The 24956-nt window shown below is 44.2% G+C and overlaps 1 long non-coding RNA gene across 1 annotated transcript; it reads left to right on the top strand.

The window, feature by feature from the left end:
• Window positions 1-2305: 2305 nt before the first annotated feature.
• LOC121159404 lies at window positions 2306-24031 on the top strand. The gene is made up of 3 exons (XR_005884359.1): window positions 2306-2320; window positions 2534-2538; window positions 23875-24031. It is a non-coding gene; the product is annotated as an uncharacterized LOC121159404 (long non-coding RNA).
• The last annotated feature ends 925 nt before the right edge of the window (window positions 24032-24956 follow it).

Below are 24956 nucleotides of genomic sequence, written 5' to 3'. Positions count from 1 at the left end.
AACTTCAGGAGAATCAAGATGGCGGAATAGGGTAAGGACACGTTTAAACAGACCGAGAAGCATTTAACCAGAATGAAGCAGAGAGGACATATTTCAGGAAATACGAAAGGACAGAACAACAGCAAAGGGGTACCTGGAGACTGACAGACACAGGAAAGCAGCGGGCACAGCCGTGTGGTGTTGCAGTGAATGATCTAAACTCCACCAGCAACCGAACTCCACCAGCAACCAGGTTGAAAGGGACTTTGACTGGGAGCTTGGGAGGTGAACCCAGAAGGGGAACTGTCTGCCCTGCTGGTCCATTTGATTTGACCAGGAGCAGAGACAGAGCAGCAGGTCCCAGGCGGGCAGTGTGAGAACAGCAAGGATTTCATAGCCCAGTCAGCCCCCTAGAGCTGAATTGGGCGCCATTTTGCCTAAGGAGGAAAGGGCAAGGGAAAGGACTGAGCATGCTCTGAGAGGGAGTGTGCTCATTTCTGACTAGGTGAACTGCAACAACGAGGCATTCTATGGGTTCCATCCAGGGCAGGTCTGGGTAACCCTCGGATCTGTCAGCCAGCAGATCAAGAACTGTTGTGGTAGCACGTTGGGCGCCATTTTGTACACTGTGGCAAAAGCTTTGGGGACTGCAGGGGGCAACAGTGAACTGCGCATGTGCTGAGCTCGCGAGAACTCGCTGAGGTCCTGCAGGAAAATAATACCGACTGTGGCATCATACCGGTCAAAACAGGTCCGTGTGGCACCCAGACCTAGCGTCCAACAAGTTCTGACAAGATCAGCGTCACCAACAACCTAATCAGATAGTACACCTGGTGTCTCTTTAATCCTGGAAACCACTCCAACCGGAAGAGGGAGAAAGGATGCAGAGACAACAGTGCAGCCTCAGCATGGTATCACAGGAGGTGGAGAGTGGTGAGCCAAGAGCTGGGCTTTGGAGACCACGGTGGATATCTGACATAAGAAGCCAGACCTGGAACTCGCTGGAGGTTGTGGCACAAGTGGCTGCAAGCAAAAAGTTGTGTACCAACTGCAATAAGTAAAATCGAAATATAGACCTGTGGGTGACACAGCTTAGAAACCTGCCCCAAGAAGACTCTACTAACCAGAAGTACAATGATCAAGAGCAAAAGAAGAGACAAAGGCACAATGAATATTACTGAAAACTCCCCTGCAAAGGAGCAAAACCCTATGCCAACCTCAGAGTTCACTGAGGAAGACATTGAGAAAATGGGGCACACAGAATCCATAAGACTCATTTTAAAGATTCTGGTCAAAAATGAGAAGTTAATGCAAGAGTTCAAAGAATTTAAGGAAGCAGTAAAGGAAATCAAGGCTGGTATATCAGAAATTAAGAACACAGTAGAGCAAATTACAAGTACAGTGGAGAGTCTCCAAAATAGAATGAAGCAAGCAGAAGAAAAAATCTCAGAATTGGCAGATATCTCCTGTCACCAGGGGGAAGCAAACAAAAAGCTGGAAGCAGAGCTGGATCAGGCCAAAAAAAGTATTCAAGAATTGAAAGACACTATTAAGAGGCCAAATATAAGAGTTATGGGAGTCCCGGAAGGTGCAGAAAGAGAAGCTGAGTTTGCAAATGTATTTAAGGAAATAATCAAGGAAAATTTCCCTAATCTGGAGAAAGAATTGGGAAACAAGATCCAGGAGGGACGCAGAACTCCCAACAGGCTTGATCAAAAGCGATCTTCACCAAGACATATGATTATCAAGCTCTCTTCAATTGAACATAAGGAAAAGATCCTTAAATGTGTACGTGAAAAACATCAATTGACATATAAAGGAAGGCCAATTAAGCTCACAGGAGATCTCTCACAGGAAACTCCTGCAGGCAAGAAGAGAATGGAGTGACATACTCCAGATTCTAAAAGAAAAAACTTGTCAGCCTAGGATAACATACCCTGCAAAGCTTTCTTTCATCTTTGAAAATGAAATAAAATTCTTCCAGAGTAAAGAAAAGCTAAAAGAATTTGCCTCTTCCAAACCTGCTCTACAAATGATACTTCAAGATGTTCTCTTGACAGAGAAGAGGAATAGCACCTACCAAAACCAAAGGCAAACGGGAAGAACATCCCAGTAAAATGACAACAGAAGACTAAATCAATGAACAACCCATTCCTAAAATGACAGGACCAAAGTACCACCTATGTATATTTAACTCTGAATGTAAATTGCTTAAGCTCAAACATCAGAGATTAGTAGACTGGATTAAAAAACAAAACCCATCTGTTTATTGTCGGGAGGAGACACACTTCAACAAAGATCAGCAGAAACTATTTTGCATGGATTTTGTTGTTTTCTGTTGGTTTCATCTCTTTAAAACACTTTCTTCTGATTAAATCATTCAATGACTCGTAGATCATGCAGTGGCATCATTTTCTTCAAGAAGGTTCTTGATTTTCACTTCTTCAGCTACACGTTGGACATTTAATAGCATGTTGTTTAACTTCTTGGTGTTGTTAGTTTCTTTTTTCTTCCGGAAGTTGATTTTGTTTTGTGGCTCTTCATTTAAGGGAAGGTAAAGTAGTTGTGTAATGGAGACTGTCATATCTAGTAACATGTCATTTAACTTCATGGCATTGTAAATTTCTATTTTTCTTTCTATTGTTGACTCTGTATCATGACTTTTCATTTAAGGGAATGTACAGTAATTATGTAATGGAGACTGACAACCAGATGTGAGGATGCAGTGTGGTCGGCATCTCTGTTTCCAGACAAAGATGGACTTACAGTGAAACTGTTTATATTATGTTTTGACAATAGGATTCTGGACTCTCTGCCATTGTCCATGCCTGCAATGATGAACATATGACTGAATATGAAGAACTATATGTTAATAATGATATAAAGGAACTGGGGGGGGAGGGAATTAGGGAGGGGATAGGGGAATATGGAACTGTATCGTAAAATGATAACAATAATAATAAAATGTGGGAAAAAAAAAAAAGAACTTCTCCAGCTCAGAACTGTAAAAAAAAAAAAAACTTCACCAGCAGATGTAACAGCTGTGCAGTCATCAACTTTAGGGTTGTTTACATTATGACACAGACTTCTTCTTCCTGAGCAAATGAGTCAGCCCTCTTCAGGCTCAATGTGTCATGGGGAACCAGACAGGGGTCCCACTCTTCAAAGGACACAATAAAGAGAATGAAGAGGTAAGCCACAAATCAGGGGGAAAAATTAGGAGCAAACAACATCTGATAAAGAGCTGTTACCCAACAAGTTCAAAGAAATTTTCAAAATGAACAATAAGAAAACAAACAACTCAATTTAAAAGTGGGCAAGAGATCTTAACAGGAGCTCTGTCAAAGAGAAATATGCATGGTATGTAAGCAAATGTGAAGACGTTCAGCATCATATGGCATCAGCAATTTGCACATCAAAGCAGTGATGACACAACACATCTTATAAGACACTAAAGTCTAGAACACCAGTAACATCAAATACTGGTGAGGTAAGAATGTTAAGCAGCTAAGTTCTCATTTTATGCTGGTGGGAACAAAAGCTGGTAAAACACATTGGAACACAGGGCAATAGTTTCTTACAAAGCTAAATACTCTCATACCCTAGGAGCTAGCAAAATGACTTTGGGCCAGTATTATATTACAATGGATTAAGCTGCCACTTACAGTAGAAGCATCCCATATTCAATTGCCAGTACAAACCCTGGCTGCTCTATCTTAATGCATTTATTGTACTTGAAAGGCAGTTACAGATAAGGAGAGAGGGAGAAAGAGAGAACTTCCATCCACATGCTCACCCACAAAATGTCCACAACAATAAGGACTGAGCCAGACCACAGCCAGAAATCTAGAACTTAATCCAGGCCTTCTATGTGGGTTCAGAAGCCCAAGTACTTGGGTATCTTAATGGGAATCTAGAATGTAGTTGGAAAGCTGGGTATAAAACCAATATTCATAGAGGATGCCTATGGCACAGGTGGCAGCTTAACCTGTTATGCCACAATACCAAGCCTCCCTGTTGCGCTGTTTCTGATGGAGCTCTCTGCTAATGTGCCTTGGAAGATAGCGCAAGATGGCTCAGTAATTGGGAACCTGTCATCCATTTGGGAGACCAGTAGAGTTCTTCCTTAGTAGCTTCAGCCTGGTACCAACCTGGGTTTTGCAGTCCTTTGGGAAGTAAATCAATGGATGAAAGATCTCCACCCCACCATCTCTGGCTCTCAATTTCTCTCTGTCATTCTGCCATTAAAAAATTCAGCAACTCTATTCTTTAAAAACCATAGATATTTATCTGAATGAGTTGAAAATGTGTACATAAATAAATATCTTCACATTAATATTGATAGCAATTTTGTTCATAATTTATAGTTGCCAAAGTTGGAAGCAATCAAGATACCTCTCTGTTGATAAACAGAAAAACAAACTATAATACATCTATACCAAGGCATATTGTTCAGAATTACAAAATGTTTGCTGTCAAACCATGAAAAAACATGGAATAATATTTAATGCATGTTACAAATTTGAAGCAGTCAGTAAGTCTAAAAAGGTAACATTCCAACTATATGACATTCTGGGGAAAAATTCTATAGAGCAGATTAAAAAGATGGTTGTTGCCAGGGACTCTAAGGAGGGAAGGTAAGTAGGTGGAAACCATGCTGTGTGACATTATAATGGTGGCTATGTGACATTTTGCATTTGGCAAAACCAGTAGAATGTACACACCAGAAGCGAACCCTAATTTGCACTACAGGACTTTTGTTAACAGTAATGTATTGATTGGGTTCAGGACATAGGGAGGCCAAAACACAGCACACTGGCATGCTGAGTAGTTTAAGCTGAAGGGTTAAGCAGAAGCAGCTTGGGCAGGAAGAATTCTCTGACCTTTGCTTGAGTCAGGTCATAAGACCTTTCTGCGAGAGATGCCCTCTGCTACCCAGGGGCAAAGAGCATCCTAGTCTCTGAACACAAGAGATGTGGAGAGGAGCCCAGACAGTCCTTGCTCATCTCCTGCAGTTTACTGCACCATGAAAGCCTATCACAGATTATCCACTTGACATCATACCTGCATCAGATTTCCACTGCTTCTTAGGTTTTGCTTCCCGATGAAGGCACTTGTGCCAAATAAAACTTATAGCACATAAATGTGCCTTTTTTTTTCTTGTTCATCTGTTTGTTACAAAACCTCAGTTGTAAACTCAGAAAGATAAAATGAAAGGATTTTTCCCTTCCAACACCAGCATCAGTCATCAATCATAACAAATGTAACACACTAATATAAAGTGTTAATTATAACAGACTCAACTCTTTGCTAATGTGTGTGAGGCAGAAGATGATGGCCCAAGTACCTGGGTCCTTGCCGCCCACAAGGGAGACCCATAAGAAGGTCCCGGCTCCCAGGTCTGGCCATTACAGCCCTTTGAGGAGTGAACCAACAGATAAACGACAGACCTAGTAAATCTGGAAGGGGTCACAGCTTAAAATGGAGATCTGACATGGAAAACAGCTCATCTGAGAACTGCAGGGCAGAGCCAGGTGGCACAGAGCACAGGCTGGGCAGTACAGCTCCTGAACTCTAGTGCAGCTACCCAATTCTGTAGTCAGGCCAATGTCAACATTGCAAAATGGGGGAAATAGACAAAATTATCTCTGAAACTCTTTAGTTCAAACACTTATGGCCTTGGATAATACATTCTTTCTAAAATTCAGGCTGCTCAATAATTATAGTGTCGAGCATATCCACAAGTGGCAGCTGCCACTTGTGCTGAGTGTACCCAGAAGCAGCTGGCTCTTGGCAGCCTAGGGGTATGGGCCTTAGGGGAACTGGGGATGGCTTTGGTGGGGACATGTGGGAACCTAGGGGCTCACATCCAAGCAGGTGGAGCAAACCTGGGGATTTCCCCACAAACTTGGCTAAGGATGGGGTAGGATGAATGGAGGGGAGAACCCTAGGTTAACATGCTGGTCTGGTGTGCTGGTGGACCAACTTGGGGAACTTTGAATGAGTCTGGATGTTGGGTATGTGGAAGATTAAAGTCTCAGGCCAGCACATGTGCCAGGAGCTTGGGACCCTGGTGGATGGGCAGAGCTTCAGGCCAGCATACCACCCCACCGAAAGGCTAGGATTTAGAAGGCTGGGCTGGGAAACTCATGTGCTCCTGGGCAAGGGAACAATGGATTGATTAGGGAAAGGGGCAAGGGGGATGTGTGGAAAGGAGGGCCACTGAGGGAGTATGTTGCAGGTGAGGAATGACTTCTGATAGACATCCACAGACAAGGACACAGTACTTGTAGGTAAGTGAGGGAGCTGAGATAGAGTGATTTGGTGGGGGTAAGATGGAGGACTTTTAGGGTCAGATCAATGCAATAGCCCATGTGGGAAACCTGATCTGGGCTAGTTAATGTGGATTACCACTGACCACCACTCGCCAGCACATACAAAACTAGGGCTGGGGGCCTACCTGGCAGGGCTAAACCAAAGTACCTGCTAGAGAAGTTGGAACAGGGAGTGGGTAATGTTAGGCTGGCCCATCACAGTAACCAGCACAGGAGGCAACAAGGTCTGAAGGCAGATTCCATGTGGGATATATGGGTCCACCCCTATGGAACTGCAAGTTCTGTTGGTTTGCTTAAGAACTGGGGTTAGTGACAGGCTAAGTTAGGTATGACTATGGAACCCTCCAATACTCAGGGGCACTAGAATTGGAAACAGGTCTGACTGGTCCAGGCTGCAGCACTTACAGCACATCCAAGACTATGGTGTAGGGAAAGGCCAGGCTGAAGTATCCACCAGCCCATACAAAGCCCAGGATGGAGGAGGTAATGATTAATACCCACCAGCACATGTGAAATCTGGGTCTGGGAGTGGGCCTGGTTGGGAAACTTGGGAAACTCCCTTAGAGGGACATAACTTTTGCTGGTGAGCATGTGATTCAGAACTGGGTGTTGGTCAGGTCAGGCAAGGTAGCTCCACAAGTGTGTGGGGGTTGTCTCTGGAGGGAGGTAGTCTGGACAGGCCCAGGTCAACCCTAGCCCACAGGTATCTGCCAAAACCAGGCTAGAGTGGAGGTCATGCCAGGCTAGGCTATCTAACCTAACTGTTTCCATGAGCCAGGGATGGAAGCAGACTGGGCAGGGCTAGGCTGCAGCACACACCAGTGACAGTTGGGACTGGGGGCAGGCCAGGGCAGATCAGGCTACAGCATCTGATGCCAAAGGCCAAGACAAGAAATAGGCTATGCCAAGCTGATTCAGAGCAACCACTGGCATACACAAGATCCATGGCTGTGAACAGGCTTGGTTGGGGAGCTAAGGGAATGCACTGGCCAGGTATGGTTCCCACTGGTGAGAGCTGGAATAGGGGCAGCAATCTGGACTGGATATGATTGCACTGTCCCTCGGCATGGGTGTGGATGAGGTCTGGGCTGTGTCAGATTGGGCTAGACTCTAGCACCCACTGGTGCCCATGGGAGCCAAGGTAGGTGTAGGATAGTCTGGGCTAGGTCTTGGCACCTGCGGAACAAAGTAAAAACTGTCTCTAGGCATGGACCAGGTGTTGCTGGACTGTAGCACCCAACAGTTAAACAAGGTCGCTGTTCCTGCCAGTTTAGGAGTTAGACCAAGTCAGACTGGGCCAAGGACCCACTGGGAGGAGACGTGATAGAAGACCTGATAGATAGGAGCACATTTGTCAGGACACAAGCCAGAGTAAGTGCAGGCTGATTGGGCTTTGCTGTAGCACCAGCTGGCAAGTGCTGGAACTGGGGGTAAGTACTGCAAACTAGACTGCAGAAACCCCTGGAGAATGCAAGATCTGGAGTTGAGAGTGGGCCAAGTAGGGAAACTGTGGGCCCCTCTCTGATGGGCTGCAACTTTCACTGGTGAATATGAGAACCAGGGTATACCTGGCTAGATTGTCAGTGGTGCCCAGCAGCATGAGTGTTGACTGGATAGGGGGATCAGTAGGGATGAGATAGGCTTCAATGTCTATGTGTATGAAAGCTGAATGGGATATGGGACAGACTGAACCAGTCTGCTGTACATACTGGCAAGCACGGAAACCAGGACTGCTGTGGGCCTAGTAGCAGTTGTTTGGGGTCACTTTGAATAGGTTGTAGTTCCCACTGGTATACATGAGGGCTGAGTGTGTGGGGGTAGTGTTGAGCAGAGTTACAGCATCTATTAGTTTGCATAAAATATGGGACTGGAAACCGAACTGACCCAGTAATTGCAACTACCACTGTGTGTGTAGGTTGATGAGGGTGACACCTGAGCCAGACTTAATACTGTCAAGCACACACAAGAATCAGGTCTGGGATCACTTCAGATAAGGTTTCTTTGGGAATCCCCCAATCAAACTGCCGAACTCAGAACTCTAACCATGAAGAGAACTCCAACCATGGGGGGAATCACAGGATCTGTGGTCTGACCGTGGAGTGTATGTGTCAGAACTGGGCCTCCTCAGTATCTCAGACAGAGCAATGGACATCCCAGCCAGATGTACATGGAGGATAGACACAGTCCATTGGGGCCTGGCATAAAGTGGAGGAAGAAATTGAAAAAGTTCTAGTTCCCATGATATGATGTTATTTGACTTTTCAATTACATAAAATAATATAAGGATGGGGACAGGTGTTTGGTTCCTGCATGCCAAATTGGAATGTCTGGGTTTGAGTGTTGACTCTGTTTCCAGGCTCCTGCTAAGGCACACCACTTGAAAACAGAGAAATCAACACTGTGCTGCAGTCAGGTGGAATATCCTGAACAGCTCGTTGAAGGCCTTGGTTTTCATTTATCTTCTAAATGTTCTATCCATTCTTTTTTCCCCTTTATTTTTGACCATATTTACATAGATGATTATGGCACAAAGGGTCAAGGGTTACAGGAAAGTGGGTAAGACTATTGGTTACACAACATCACGCTTTTTTTTTTAATCTGGGGTAAATGGGGAGATAAAGAGAGAAGCCCCACCCAGCCTCCCACCCACCCCAGGTCCCCGGTTGGAGCATGCTCTGAGGGTCCTGGCTCAAGTGGTTTTGATAGTTCAACAGTTATTAGTTGCTGCTAATCTTGCCATCCTATGCATGATGAAGTCACTGTAGAATCCACTGATTGACATAGTCCACTTTAGAGTTTCTGTCTGTCCAGTTTTTCACTGCCAACATATGGCTGAGGTAGTTGATTGATTTGTTACGTCATCTGTTGTGGTACCACGTGTCCTCTGCAGGTTCTGATGGACTGCCATATCCTCCATTTCCACCTGGACATGCTGTCCACTGCTCTGTCTGAGCCTCTGAGGAGGCTTGGCTCTGACACTTGCACTCCATGGCAGACCATAGAACCTGCACTTCCCTTCATGGTTAGGGTTCTGAGTACGACAGTTCGATTGGGGGAATCCCCAAAGAAACTTTGTCAGAGGTGATCCCAGACCAGATTCATATGTGTGCTTGCCAGTATAGGGTCCAGCACAGTCCATTACCCTAATCAGCTGGTGGTTGCAATTGCTGGGTCAGTTCTGTCTCCAGCCCTGTCTTCCACACGAACCAATGGGTGTTGCAGTCCATTCTGATTCTACCCACCACACACTTGGCCTTCACACTAACCAGTGGGAGCTACAGCCTAGTCGGGGCAGCTACAAATAACCCCCACCAAGCCCGCCCCCTGTCCTGGTTTCTGTGCTTGCCAGTATGTACAACAGACTAGTCTAGTCTGTCCCACTTCCCATTCAGCTCTCCTACATGTCAATAAGCATTGAAGCCTAGTTCAACCCAACCAACCCTACTATCCAGTCCACACACATACTGGTGGGTGCTGTTCTGTCTAGCCACGTCTACCCCAGTTCTGGTTTTTGTGTCCTCCAGTGGGAGTGATAACCCAAGTGGGAGGTGCCCACTATCTTGCTATGAGACCAACACTCAGATTATGCACTTTCTGGGTAATTATGTAGTTTAACTTGACAAAATTAGCTACCAGTGCCAGCATCTGCCATCTGATGCTGTGGCAAAGCACATTAAACCCTCAACCATTCTGATTTATGCTTGCACCAGTAGAGACAGTCAACCAAGCCTGACTCTTCTCTGATCTGGCTCACATGAGTCCCACAGGCGTTGTAGCCCTGCCCGGTCTGGTCTGCCCCCATTCTAACTTATGCTCTCCAGTGGGCGAGGTGTTCCAGCGGGGGGGCCCTCCACATTCCTTCTACCAGCTTTACCCCTTCCCTCCCTAGTTCCTACTAGTTGGGCACTGCAACCCATTCTGGCCTGGCCCCCCTTACCTCGGCATTTGCCAGTGGGTACTGGAGCCTGGCTGGCCTGGCCCACCCCCAATTCCAGCTGGTGAGGCTTATAATCTAGCCCAGCCCAGCATGCACCCTACCCCAGCTGTAATGTGTATTGGTATGTGTTGTGACCATACCTAGCCCAACCCACTCTGTTCTGGTGCTCAAATTCATCAGCAGGTGATGTGAACTGATTCATCCTGGTCTGCCTCCAATCTGTGTCAAATGCATGCTGGTGGGTACCTTTCCCTGACCTGGTCTGGGCTGTTCCTTATAGTGCTTCTTGCACTCTCCTGCAGCGACTGTGTCCTGCCAGAGGAGTTGCCCAATCTCCTCCATCAGAACCTCTCTCATACATGTCAATGGGCATTGAAGCCTAGTTCAACCTAACCAGGCCCACTATCTAGCCCACACACAAGCTGGCAGGCCACCCCTACCCTTCTGTCTAGCCACCCCTACCACAGTCCTGGTTTTCATGCTCTCCAGTGGGAGTGGTATCCCAAGAGGGTGGAGCCCACTATTTCCCTTCTAGGCCACTCCCACTCCTGGATTATGCACTCTCTAGGTGGTTCTGGGATTCAACTTGACAGATTTAGCCTACAGTGCCAACCTCTGCCAAATGACACTGTGGCAAAGCCCAACCATCCCTCACCCACTGTAATTTATACTTGTACCAGTAGGAACAGACAGCCCAACCTGGCTTCTCTCTGATCTAGTTCACATGAGGCCCATGGGTGTTGTAGCCCTGCCTGGCCTGGTCTGCCCCCATCCCAACCCACGCTCTCCAGTGAGAGTGAATGTCCAGCAGGGGAGCCCTCCACATTCCCCCTGAGGGCTCCACCCCCTCCCTCCCTGGTTCTTACCTGTGCTATTGGGTGCTGCAACCACATCTGGTATGGGTCATGTCACTTTGGCATTCTGTAATTTGCACTGGCTTTTGTCATGACTGAACCTGGCTCAATCCACACTCTGTTCCAGTGCTCGGATTCGCCAGTGGGTGATGTGAACTGGTTCAGCCAGTTCTGCCCCCAACCCATGCCAAATGTATGCTGGTGGGTAACTTTCCATGGCCTGGTCTTTGCTGTTTCTTATCATGGTTCTTGTGCTTGCCTGCAGGGTCTGTGTCCTGCCAGAGGAGCTGCCCAGGCTCCTCCATGAGAACCTCTCCCAATGCCAGATTTTGGGCATACCAGCTGGTTCCAGGGCCAGCCCTACTTAGTCCACCTCCTGTCTTAGCAGGAACAGTGGCCTTTCCTAACTCCCCTTCAACCCGTTCTGGTTCTTACTGTTAGATGTTTCAGCCCAGTCAAGGCTCCTCCATACCCAGACAATGCTCACACGTGGCTCAGTAGGGGCAGAGACCTAGTCCATCCTACATCTACCCTGGTCCTCCAGAGCACCAGATGGTACTGGAGTCTAGCCCAGCTTGGTGCGTCCATTCCCAGTCCACACTTGTGCCAAGGGAGACTGCAGCCATATCCAGACCAGAACACAGCTCCCACTCTGGACCCCACACTCCCCAGTGGAAGCCCCAACCTAGGTAGGGAGTCCTCTTAGCTCCTCAACCTGGCCTATTCCCAGCCATAGATTACACGTATGCCTGTGGTTGCTTTGACCCAGCTTGCTATAGCCCCTCACCTGTCTTGGCCTTTTCCTTAGATGCTGTGGCTTAGCTTCCATGACTCATGCAAAACAGTAAGTGTAAGAGCCTTGCTCGGCCTGACATGTGCTCCATCCTGATTTCTATTTTTGCTTGTGAGCTACGGTTTGCTTGGCCCTGCCCAGTCCACCCTCTTCCATTACCAACTCATACATTAGCCAGTCATTGGAGCTACTTTGCCCAGCTTGTCTGACCCCCAGGCCTGGACCATGTGATCATCAGTGAGAGCTGTAACCCACTAGGGGAGTTTCCCAAGTTCCCCCACTTGACCCACTCCCAGAGTCAATTCTCATACATGCCAATGGGTGTTAGAGGCCAGTGCCTGGCATAATCTGGCCTTCCCTTTTGGCCTTGTATGAGCTGGTGATTGTTGCAGACGGCCTGGCCCACCCCACACCCTGTTTTAGGATGCACATTCAGGTGCTGGTGCCTTGAGCAGCTCAGACTGTTGTAGGTTTCTTTACCCATGATTGATGGCAGGTTCCTTGGTCACATCTAGCTCAGCCCATCACCACCCCAACTCTTGAGCTAACCGGTGGGACTAGTATTTCTACAGGGTTTGGCTTACACATCCCCCACAGAATCTACTCCCAGAAATGGTTCTCTCGTGTGCTGGTTAGTGTCATGGCCCTGCCTAACGTGACCCATCTGCTGATCCAACATCCTATCAGGTACTAGGATCTGAACCTCCTAGACAAGCCCCTAGCCTTCGCTCTCACATGGACTGGCATGTGGTGGTCAGCATTTTTTGGTGATAACAAGTTCTACACAGGACTCAAAGGAGGCTGGCATATCAGTCAGACCTATAAAGATCATCTGGTCCCCCTCCTCCAAACCACCAGGTCTCAATACCCTCGCTTACCTTCAAGGAAAAGTTATTGTGTCACTGGGAGTCCTTCAGGATTGATTCACAACAGTGGGCTCAACATGGAGGTACATAGGCAGAAATTCCATACCCCCAAAATCCCAGAGCTCACCCTGGGTGGCCAGCAGGTGGAGCCTGGCGCCAAATGTCACACTTGCCACTGGGGACAGCTCACCATGTGTTAAAGGTGGCTGGAATCAGGGCTCTGAGCATGGAGTCCGCCTGGCCTGGGGCATATGGAATGTTTTGGCTGTAAAGGTTACATTAACTATCATAATTGTGATGATATTTTCACAGATGTATGCATGTAACATATATGTTCTAAATTACCAAATTATACTTTTTAAGTTGTATCTTTTGTTGTTATTAATTATACTTCATTAAAATCATTTTAAACACATACATGGTTAGTGGTTACAAGATTGGTTAGTACAGCTGGGGTTCAACCACTAAAGGATACAGAAAGGAATGGATAATTAACAAACCAAGGACATCTAAACATGTCTTGTTTCATCAAAAAAAGTTAAGAAACTTGAAAAGTGAACCATTACTACAAATAGAAAAACAAATAGAAAGGTAGTAGATTTAATCCCAGTTTTCTTAATGGGGACAATAAGAGAAAATAAATTAAATAATTCATTTTAAGAAAAAGACTTCCTAGGGCCCGGCGCGGTGGCGCAGTGGTTAAGTCCTTGTCTTGAAAGTTCCAGGATCCCATATGGGCGCCGGGCAGCCCAGCAGCTCCACTTCCCATCAAGCTCCCTGCCTGTGGCCTGGGAAAGCAGTCGAGGACAGCCCAAAGCTTTGGGACCCTGCACCCGTGTGGGAGACCCGGAAGTTCCTGGATCCTGGCTTTGGATTGGCATAGCATTGGCCGTTGCGCTCACTTGGGGAGTGAATCATGGATGGAAGATCTTCCTCTCTGTCTCTCCTCTCTGTATATCCGCCTTTCCAATAAAAATTTTAAAAATAAACCTTTAAAAAAAAAAGAAAAAGACTTCCTAGACTAGATAATTTAAAAAGCTGAACAGCATTCTGCTTACAACAGGCATGCCAAATGTGAGGCTACTGAAGTATGGAAAATACAACATTGGAAGAAAGGAGCGCCAACTATACTCTGGTTTGTCTTCAGATCATATAAATCTTCCACCTTTTACTAAAGAAGCACCAACTAATATTGTGCAAAGTAGACTTAAAACAAACAAGATCAGTCAGAGCCAGTGTTGTGATGTACTGGGTAAAGCTACCACCTGCAATGAAGACATCACAAATGGGCACAAGTTCGAATCCCAGCTACTCCACTTCTGATCCAGCACCCGACTAAGGGCCTGAAAAAAGCAGCAGAAAATGGCCCAAGTGCTTGGGTCCCTGTACCAACATGGAGACCTGGAAGAAATTCCTGGCTCCTAGCATCAGCTTTGCCCAGTACTGGCCATTGTTGGGGGGGGGGGGGGGGGGGCGGTGAAACACAAGATGGAAGAGCTCTGTGTGTATCTGTTCTTCATGCTGTGATTCTGACTTTCAAATTATATATATATATATATATATATATATATTAGTAGCACTTGGCAATATTATTTCATTTATGATCATGACATAAAATGTCATGCTTTTAAATTTATTTATGTAAGTTTTTGCTCATCTTGTCCTGAATGATGCAAAATCAGTTAATCAAGACATAAATATATTATGTAAAAACTTAGAATTTAGGGCCCAGCGCGGTGGCGCAAGTGGTTAAGGTCCTCGCCTTGCACGCCTGGGATCCCATGTGGGCGCCAGTTCTATCCCAGCAGCCCCGCTTCCCTTCCAGCTCCCTGCCTGTGGCCTGGGAAAGCAGTGGAGGACGGCCCAAAGCTTTGGGAGCCTGCACCCACGTGGGAGACCTGGGAGAGGCTCCTGGCTTTGGACTGGCATAGCATTGGCCGTTGTGCTCACTTGGGGAGTGAATCATCGGACGGAAGATCTTCCTGTCTGTCTCTCCTCTCTGTATATCCGCCTTTCCAATAAAAAAAAAATAAATAAATCTTTAAAAAAAACTTAGAATTTAATAACAAAAGAGGTAGCTTTCAATATGCAAAGCATTGCCTCAGGGAAATGAGGAGTAGTGAGCCCCCTGCTGGCAAATAACTGTGGCTGCCTCCTTTTCTGGCCAGGAGATCCGGTGACATCCATTCCTATATCGAACCAAGAAAAGGCACTATCATAAGTAATCCATGCCATTCCCACCCTTCCTTACATTCCAGGTGGGAGAAAGCACATATACAAGGGGACTCAGATGTAATGGATTCTTTTAATTGTATCCTGAATTCATCAATCCCTGCCTAAAGATTATTCTAGAACTTTCCCTAGGTAGTCTGGGCTTCTGCAGCTGAGTCATTAAATGGTGTTTTAGCATCTCTTCATGAATGGCATCCAGCTGCCCAGTTCTGTGCTTCCTGAATGACTTCAACAACTCCCATCATCTTCCCTGTGTGTTGGTTAATTTGTCTAAACTTAATTGATTCACTTCCTTTACAACAAAAACTTACATAAATAAGAGAAATTTAAAAGCACATTTTATGTCATGATCATAAATGAAATAATATTGCAAGTACTACTAAAAAAGGAACTGTGAAATTAAACAATGTTAAAATGTAACATTGTTCCTGGGTACTAGCCACATAGCTTTGTTTACTCTCTGTTGTGTTAAGAAGAATTAGCATGTTTTGAGATACGTTAACATACTGACAATACAGTTTTCTTCCTGAGGTAGGAGCACTGTAGAGAAGGTAATTTCTCGCTAGATGAACCCTTCATGGCTGAATGCTAGCCCTGCACGAGCCAGCAGCCGCTGTTCCTACGTTGCTGTGGTGACACACACTGTAGCTGTTGATACATCAGCTCACAGTGCAGGTATTGAATAAAGCCAAATAAAATGAAATCTGCCTATAAGACATATCTCAGCAACAAAAATCAGCAGAAACTATGTCTCATGGATTTTGATATTTTTGTTTCATCTGTTCAAAATACTTTGTTTCCCATTAAATTCTTCACTGACTCATAAATATACAGTAGCATCGTTTTTTTCAAGAAGATTCTTGATTTTTTTTTCACTTCTTCAACGACACATTAGTCCATCAGCAGTATGTTATTAACTTCATGGCGCTTTTAATTTCTGTTTTTATTCCTATTGCTGATTTTTTTTTTGTGGCTTTTCATTTAGGGGGATGTATAGCAACTGTGTAATGGAGACTATCATATTCAGTAATATGTTATTTAACTTGATGGCATTGTAAATTTTTCTTCCTATTGTTGATTTTGTATTGTGACTTTTCATTTAAGGAGATGTATAGTAACTGTGTAATGGAGACTATAATATCCAGATGTGAGGGTACAATGCAGTATGCATCTCTACTTTCAGATCAAAGATGTACTCCCAATGAAACTGTTGGGTATATGTTAACAATAGGATGCTGGACTCTCTGCCATTGTCCATGTCTGCAGTGATGGACATATGACTGTGTATAAAGAACTATACTATAGTAATATTATAGGGGAACTCAGTGGGAGGGGGGAGGGGACTTAGAGAGGGCGTAAGGGAAATCCCAGGGCCTATAGAACCATATCATAAAATGATAACAATAATAACAAAATAAATTGAAAAATAAATGAAAAGTAAAGCCTTATGTATAAGAAAATAAAGAAGAAAGCAACCTGTAACCCTATATCTATAACAACACAATCCAGAAGAGCAAAAACATGGAAACAAAAAACTGATGCCCATCAACAGAGGAGTGAATAAAGAACCTGTGGTACATCTACCCCATAGACTACTACACAGCTTTCACAAATAGTAAAATATATATATGTGTGTGTATGTGTGTATATTTATATATATACAACCAAATCAAGTACATACATATATTCTTATAAATGAATTGTATCCTGGAGATAAGCATACTGGAAAGTAAAGGTACCTTGCAGTATACATCTTAGCTCTCAAATAAAAGGAAGACTTCCATTGAGACAATGAACCATATCTTGGCAGTATGATATTACATGTTCTACCTTTGTTTATACTTAAAATGTCATGAAACACTTGAATAGCTGAATCTTAAACTAGCAACTGTTACTAAAGGGCTATACTATTATGATAACACGGGGAAAAGTAATGAAAAGAGAAAATGGAAAGACAAAAGGGGGAGATGGAGGGGGAGGGAGGAATCCCTATGCCTACAAAACTGTATCATAAAAAATAACAATAATATAATAAAAACGAATAAACAAATAACAAAATAAAAATTCGAAACAGAGCTGGGCTCAATACTGCTCCCAGGCATTCCCAACAAGCAGGAAGTAGCAGCTGACTAACAACCAAAGGTAGCCTGCTAGGTCACCATGGCCACGCGCTCCAGGCAGCGAGTTGGTGCTGGGACAGAGCATGACAGCACCAACCATCACTGCCCCTCCCGCCAAACCTCCCCTGAAAATCACAGAGTCACCTCAGTGTTCACAAGGTTGGAATGTGAGCGCTCTGGCTGCAGGGTCCAACCCGAGCTGGTCTGGAGCTGAGCGCTGCCCAAGGTGTTCCTAAATGGAACAGGCCAATACCCACGGCTGAGTTCTTCCTGGTTTCCTGCTACCTGGCATCGGGATTTGTCCTTTATTAATTGTTTTAATTTATTTAGAAAATACTCCTCCCTCTTCCCCAAAAAACCTTAATCATCAATCCCAAAATAAAAGGCCTCAAGCTGCGAGTCAGCCACCAGTGGTGGCTCTCCAGATGCAGCCAGCTGGGGTTTGGAACCATGTCCTGTACCATCTAGAAATGATATGGTGGAAGGTGCCTAGGATGTTCAAATGCAATCTGGGTTTGGGTTCTGAAGCTGCCATGCACTTACTTGTGGGGCTTGGGCAGCTCCCCTCAGTCCAGAGGAGAATCTCTTCTCATTTGGGAGATGACAGAGGGGCTACTCTACTGACCCTCACAGAGAGCAGCTGCTCCCTTTGTTAAAAAAGATTTATTTATTTATCTATTTATTTATTTCATTGCAAAGTCAGATATACAGAGAGGAGAGACAGAGAGGGAGATCTTCTACCCGATGATTCTCTCCCTAAGTGACCACAATGGCTGGAGTCGCGCCAATCCGAAGCCAGGAGCCAGCAACTTCCTCCAAGTCTCCCACACAGGTGCGGGATCAACAGCTGCTCCCTTTTAAGAACTAGTCCTCCTGCTCCCTGGTGTCAGTTGGGTGGCTCCTGGCCACCTTCTTCCTGAACCTGCAAATAAAAAGTAGTCTGCCTGCTAACTAGCCCTGGGGCCAGCTCAAACTCTGCAAACTTGCTGACTCACTCTCCTCCCAACCTTGGCCAGGGCCTCTGCCACTCCTGGAAAGTACCGCTGCTTTCCTGCTTCCAGGAAGTGGGATTTGTCATATGTAAATTGTTTTAGTTTATTTAGAAAATGCTTCTCCCTCTCCCCAAAACGCTACAGTTAACACCAAAATTCTTGAAAAACAAACAAATAAATAGATAAATTTGTCATCATATGTATGTCTTTGTTTGCTTAGAGTACTAACTTAGAGAGTCAAAATCTTCCCCATGGGCTTCTCAATGCCTCTGTGAGGACACCAGATTTGCTACTGTTCCAGTTCTTTCAGGCTTTCTTTGTGGACTAGTAAAGTCCGGATAATGTTTGCTCTGCCACTTTCTAGCTATATGGCTTTGTGCAATGTCCCCATCATCTCAGTGAATAAGTTTCATTGTCCATAGACTAGAGAAGATGGTGAGTACTGCAGTTGAGGGTTATAATAAGAATTAAATAACACAAACAAAATACTTAGAATGGCTCCTGCCATGCCCAGAAAATACGTACTAAGTGGGAACAAATACCAATTTATAAATACAAACATATCATAAATTTTGTTTTTAAAAACAGAGTCAATAAACTGTCCCAGTATCAATCGATATCTTGCCAAGTCAAAACTCAATGTACTCCGCCCTGCTTGTTGACACTGCAGTGCCAACCAGTAAAATGGATGCTTGCTTGTCATAACTTTAGACGTGTCAGTAGAGGGCGCTGGAGAAACGACACAAGGCCTTGGGGAGGACAAGACTGGTTCTAGCGTTTTGTTCCTGCCCTATGGCCTGTTTTCAGGGTTCTGTAGAAAACCCCACGATGTCGGCTGTTCCATTCTTGGAAATGTAGCCAAAGCAGTGAAATAAGTCTATGAGTTATCTGTATTCCTATGTTTATTGTAGCTCAACTCAAAATAGCTGAGATATTAAATCAACCCAGATGTCCATCAACAGATGACTAGATAAAGAAATTGTGATAGATACCTATAAATACATACAGATATGGAATACTAGGCTACTAAAAACATTGAAATCCTGTCTTTCACACAAAACAGATGCAACCAGAGACCATTATGCTTAGTGCAGTAAGTCAATCCCAAAAAGACAAACATTGTATGTTTTCCCTGACTTCTGCTAAATAATATACAAAGTACAAAAAAAGTATTGTTTATGAGCAAAATTGACATTTTGAAATTTGAACATTGTTTATAGCTTTGTCTGAGTTTGTGAGAAGCAGTGTTTCTCTACTTACTTCTTGTTCAATTTTTTCTTTAGTGGAGGGTTATGATTGTGATTATGAAGAAAACTGTAAATGTGTCACTGTAAAATTAAAATAAAAATATGAAAAAGAAGGAGGAAGGATGGTAAAAGTTATTGGGAGGGTATGATGAGAAATACCATTACGTATCTAATAAAAAAAGCTTCGTATATTTTTATCAAAAAGTCAGATTTACAGAAAGGAGAGATAGAGAGAAAGCTATTCCATCTGCTGATTCACTCCTCAAATGGCTGCAATGCCCTAAACTGAACGGATCTGATGCTAGGAGCCAAGAGCCTCTTCTAGGTCTCCCATTTGGATACAGGGTCTCAAGGCTTTCGGCCATCCTCAACTGCTTTCCCAAGCCACAAGCAAGGAGCTGGATGGGAAGTAAAGCAGCTGGCATATGAACCTATGCCCTTATGGGATCCTGGTGAATGTAAGGCAAAGACTTTAGCCACTAGGCTACCAAGCCAGGCCCATACCATTTTGTCCCTAAAACTATAGTGTGGAGCTGGGATTGCAGCATAGAGAGTAAAGCTGCCATCTGCAATACCAGCATCCCACATTGGCGCCAAGTCCCAGCTGCTCCACTTCCAATGCTCCACTTCCAATCCAGTGCCTGATTTCCCCAGGCACTGCTCACTGTGAAGTGCCTGGGGAAATCAGTGGAGGATGGCCTAAACACGTCTATGGGAAATCTAGCAAAAGCTCCTGACTCCTAGCATCAACCTGACCCAGTCCCAGCCCTGGCCAAAGCATCTGGAGCATGAACCATTGGATGGAAGACTTCTCTCTGTCTGGACCCCCTACCCATATAGCTCTGACGTTCAAATCAGTAAATATTTTAGAAAAAAAATTAAGAAATAAACATTAAGAAAAAATCATCTCTATGAAATTTATTCCATTTGTATAAATAAAATGAAGTAAAAATTTTTGAAAGCCCTCATAGTGTCTACCCTCAGAGAATGTTGCCAGCACCCAAGTAAGCAAATAGGCATCTCCCTGCTCACCAATCACTCACTGGTCAACTACAGACAAGCTTTGGCCATGTCACTAGTAAACGTCTCTTCACCCACTTACCAAATGCTTCAGAATGCTCAGGTACCTCTGGTCATCACCCTCTTCCTACTTCATTCTTTGTACTAATTTTTCCCCTTTGATTACTGCTGTGGTGTCTTCTTTAATTTTAGAAAAATGTGTTTAGGTGGAACCCAGATAAGTCTGAGCAGTGGAGCAGGTACCTTACTGTCCCAGCTGGGAGAACCCGTGCCATGCCAGGCTGCCTACTGGGGATCCTAGTTCCCCATCTGCTGATGCTGAAAAAGAGGAGGACCCTGGGCTTGTGGGCAGCCAGTGTGCCAGCTGGTGCCGGGCTTTACCGGCTGACCACCCGGCAACAAGCTCTGGAGTCTTGGAGGTATCAGTTACTGCCTAGGGGTATCCATGGATAAGGCCACTGTATATGTAGATGAGGAATAAATCCTGAGGGACACTCAACAACAAAGCCACTGCACTTGCAGGTAAGTGGGGGGACTGAGAACTGGTGGTTTAGAGGGGAGAGACCTAAAGATTTCTATGGGTCAAACTGATACACCAGTCCACATGGGAGTCCTGGGTTGGACTTGTTAACACGGAACATGGCTGACCACCACGTACCAGCTCACACATATACTATGGCTGGGGGCCTGTCTGACAGGGCTAGATCCCAGTACCTGACAGTGAGTGTTGGATCAGAAAATGGGTCACATCAGGCTGGGCCATGACACCAACTAGCAAGCAAGAAAACCAGGTGGGGGGTGGATTCTGTGGGGGACAGGTGGGCCCAACCCTATGGAACTACAAGACATACTGGTTAGCTTGAGAGTTGGGATGCTAGTTTTATTTCCTTTGGATATATTCCCAGAAGTGGGATAGCCGAGTCATATGGCAAGTTACTTTTCAGTTCTCTTAACTCTTTCCATACTGATTTCCATAGTAGTTGTACTAGCTTACACTCCTACCAACAGTGAAGCAGGAATCCTTTCTCCCTACGTTCACACCAGCAGATGTTGTTAGTGGAGTTCCAAATATAAGCCAATCTTACTGGAGTTAGGTGGAATGTCAATGTAGTTTTGTGTGTGTGTGTGTGTGTGTGTGTTTGTTTCCCCAATAGCTAGGAACCTGAGCATTTTTTCATACACCTATTAGCTGTTTGAAATTGTTCTTTTGAAAAATGTTTGTACATTTCCTTCACCCATTTCTTCACAGGGTTGTTTGTTTTGCTGTCATTGAGTTTCTAAAGCGCTTTGTAAGTCCTGGATATAAGGCCCCGAATGGTGTGTAGTGTATAGATTTTTCTCCCATTCTGTTGGTTGCTTCTTCATTTTGCTGATCACTTCCTTTGCTATACAGAAGCTTCTTACTTTGATGCATTCCCATCTGTTTATTCTCACTTTGGTGGCCTGTGCTTTTGATGCTTTTCTAAGAAGTCTTTACCAAATCCTATATCTTGGAGAGTGCTTCGTATGTTTTGCTCTAACAGTTTGATGGTTTCTGGGTACAGATTTAGATCCTTGATCCATTTTGAGGTGATTTTTAAATAAGATGATAGGTGGGGTCTTGCTTCTTACCTCTTCAGGCTACTATCTAATTGTTCCAATAGAATTTATTGAAGAGACCGTGCTTTTTCCCTGGATTATTTTCAATTCTCTTGTCAAAGATTAGTTGACTAGGAGCCCAGCACGATAGCATAATGGTTAAAGTCCTCAGCTTGAACATGCCAGGATCCCATATGGGCACCGGTTCTAATCCCACCTGCTCCACTTCCCATCCAGTTCCCTGCTTGTGGCCTGGGAAAGCAGTCGAGGACAGCCCAAAGCCTTGGAACCCTGCACCTGTGTGGGAGACCCGGAAAGAAGTTCCTGGTTCCGGGTTTTGGATCGGCGCAGCACCAGCCCTTTGCGGCCACTTGGGGAGTGAATCATCGGACAGAGGATCTTCCTCTGTGTCTCTCCTTCACTCTGTACATCTGCCTTTCCAATAAAATAAATGTCTTAAAAGAAAAATTAGTTGACTGTACATGTTTTGGCTCCCTTCTGGGGTTTTGTTCTATTCCATTGATCTTCTTTGTTTCTGTACCAGTACCAGGCTGTTTTGATCACCACTGCCCTGTGTGTCTTGAGCTCTGGAATTTTAATTCCTCTAGCTTGACATTTATACTTCAGGGTAGCTTTGGCTAGTCATGGTCTCTTTTGTTTTCAGATGAACTTTGTATCATCTTTTCCATTTCTGAGAAAAATGCTGGTGGCATCTTGATTGGGATCACGTTGAATCTGTGTATTACCTTTGGTAATATGGATAATTTAGTAATATGGACAATATGGACAATCGGTAGGTGATGTTCATCCTACTGATCCAGAAACATAGCAAGTTTCTCCACCTTTTAATGTTTGCTATTTCCTTTTTAATGTTTTATTATTTTAATCATAGAGGTATTTCAAACCTTGGCTATGTTAATTCCAAGGTATTTAATATTCCTCTTCAAGGGCCCAGCATGATAGCCTAGTGGATATATCCTTGCCTTCATCTTCCAGGTTTCCACATGGGCAACAGTTCATATCCTGGCCACTTCCCATCCAGCTCCCTGCTTGTGGCCTGGGATAGTAGCCAAGGATGACCCAAAGCTTGGAACTCTGCACCTGCATAGGAGATTCAGAAGAAGATCCTGGCTTCTGGTGTCAGATTGGCTCACCTCCAGCCATTGCAGCCACTTGGGGAGTGAACCAGTTGATGGAAGATCTTTCTCTCTATCTCCTTCTCATTCTAAATCTGGCTTTCCAATAAAAAAATAAATAAATAAAAATAAATCTTTAAGCTTGTTTCTCACTATATTAAAGGGGACTGTATTTACAAGTTCTTTCTCAGTCAGGGAATTATTTGTGTCATCAATTTATGTTAATTGTTTGTATCCTGCCACCCTGACAAACTGTCTTTGTGAATTCCAATGGTCTCTTGATTGAGTCTTTTGGTTATCCTCTGTAGAGAATCATGTCATCTGCAAACAGGTATAATTTAAGTTCCCCATTTCCAATTTGAATTAATTTAATTTATTTTTCTTGCCTAATAGCTCTAGTGAGGACTTCCAATACTATCTTGAAAAGCAGTAGTGAAAGTGGACATCCTTTATCTAGTTCCAGATCTTAGTGGAAAATCTTCCAGTCCTTCCACATTTAGTATTAATTTGGCATTGATTTTTTTTATATATTGTTTTGATTGTGTTGTAGAGTATTCCTTCTTTACCTATCTTTAGGGTTTTTAGTATGAGTGGTGTTGGATTTTATCAAATGCCTTCTCTGCATCTATTAATACTACCATACAATTTTTATTTTTCAATTTGTTGATGTGGTATATCACACTCGGTAATTTCCAAATGTTAAACCATCCCTGCATGCCAGGCATAAATCCCACCTGGTTCAGGTGAATGGTGTGCCTGAAGTATTGTTGGATCCTACTGGCTAGTATTTTGTTGAGGATTTTTGCAACCTTGTTCATCAGGGATACCAGTGTGTAGTTCTCTTTTTCTGCTGTGTCTATATCTGGCTTTGGTATTAAAGTGATATTGGCTTCACAGAAAGATTTTGGAAGGATTGTCTCCCTTTTTGTTATTTGGAATAGATTGTGGAGAATTGGGCTAAGTTCTTGAATCATTTTGTAGAATTCTACAGTGAAGCCATCTCCTCCAGGACTTTTCTTGGGTAGGAGAGATTTAATTCCTGATTCAATCTCAGTCCTTGTTATAGGTTTATTTAGATTATTAATTGTCTCATGATTCAATTTTGGTAGATTGTGTGTGCCCAGACATCTATCAGCTTCTTCTAGGTCATTGGGGACATATAGTTGCTTATAATAATTATTCTGTCTGTCCAAGGTGCCATTGTTGTATTTCCTTTTTTAATCTCTGATCCTATTGATTCATACCTTAACCCTCCTTTTGATGATTAGTTGGGCTAGTGGGGAATCTATTTTGTTGATTTTCTACAAGAACCAGCTCTTTGATTCATTGACCTTTTGTATTGTTCTTTTGGCATCTATTTGGTTTATTTCCTTCCTCATTTTGGTTACTTCTTTTTCCCTGTTAATCTTGGAATTTGTTTGCTGTTGCTTTTCTAGCTCCTTAAAATGCATGGTTAACTCATTTGCTTTGAAATTTTTCTAATTTCTTGCCATAAACATTGATTGAGATGAACTTTCTTAACACTGCCTTGATTGTGTCCCATAAGTATTGATATATTGTATGATGCCTTTATTTATTTCATGTGGGGAGCGGGCTGCCGAAGCTGCTCCCAGGAATAGGAAAGGCCGTCACAGGATGGCAGCTGGCCCAGGGCCAGGAAGCAGGATTGGTCTCGCCAGCAGGTAAACAGGAAGTCACAGGGATCGGCTGATGCCCTCGCTGCTATTATGTCATTGCTACTTGCCTATCAGGTAGTGCCAAGTGGACCCCTGAGGAGAAGTGATTGGTGGAGAGCTGTATAAAAGCAGCCACTAAAAGCTATAAGATGGATAAGGAGGGGAAAGATGGAGAGGAGAACGATGGCTGG

This window comes from Ochotona curzoniae, unplaced genomic scaffold (assembly GCF_017591425.1).
Source record: "Ochotona curzoniae isolate NIBS_2020 unplaced genomic scaffold, NIBS_Ocur_1.0 contig_4148, whole genome shotgun sequence".
Classification (NCBI taxonomy): Eukaryota; Metazoa; Chordata; class Mammalia; order Lagomorpha; family Ochotonidae; genus Ochotona; species Ochotona curzoniae.
This window is presented reverse-complemented; position numbering and strand designations above follow the sequence as displayed.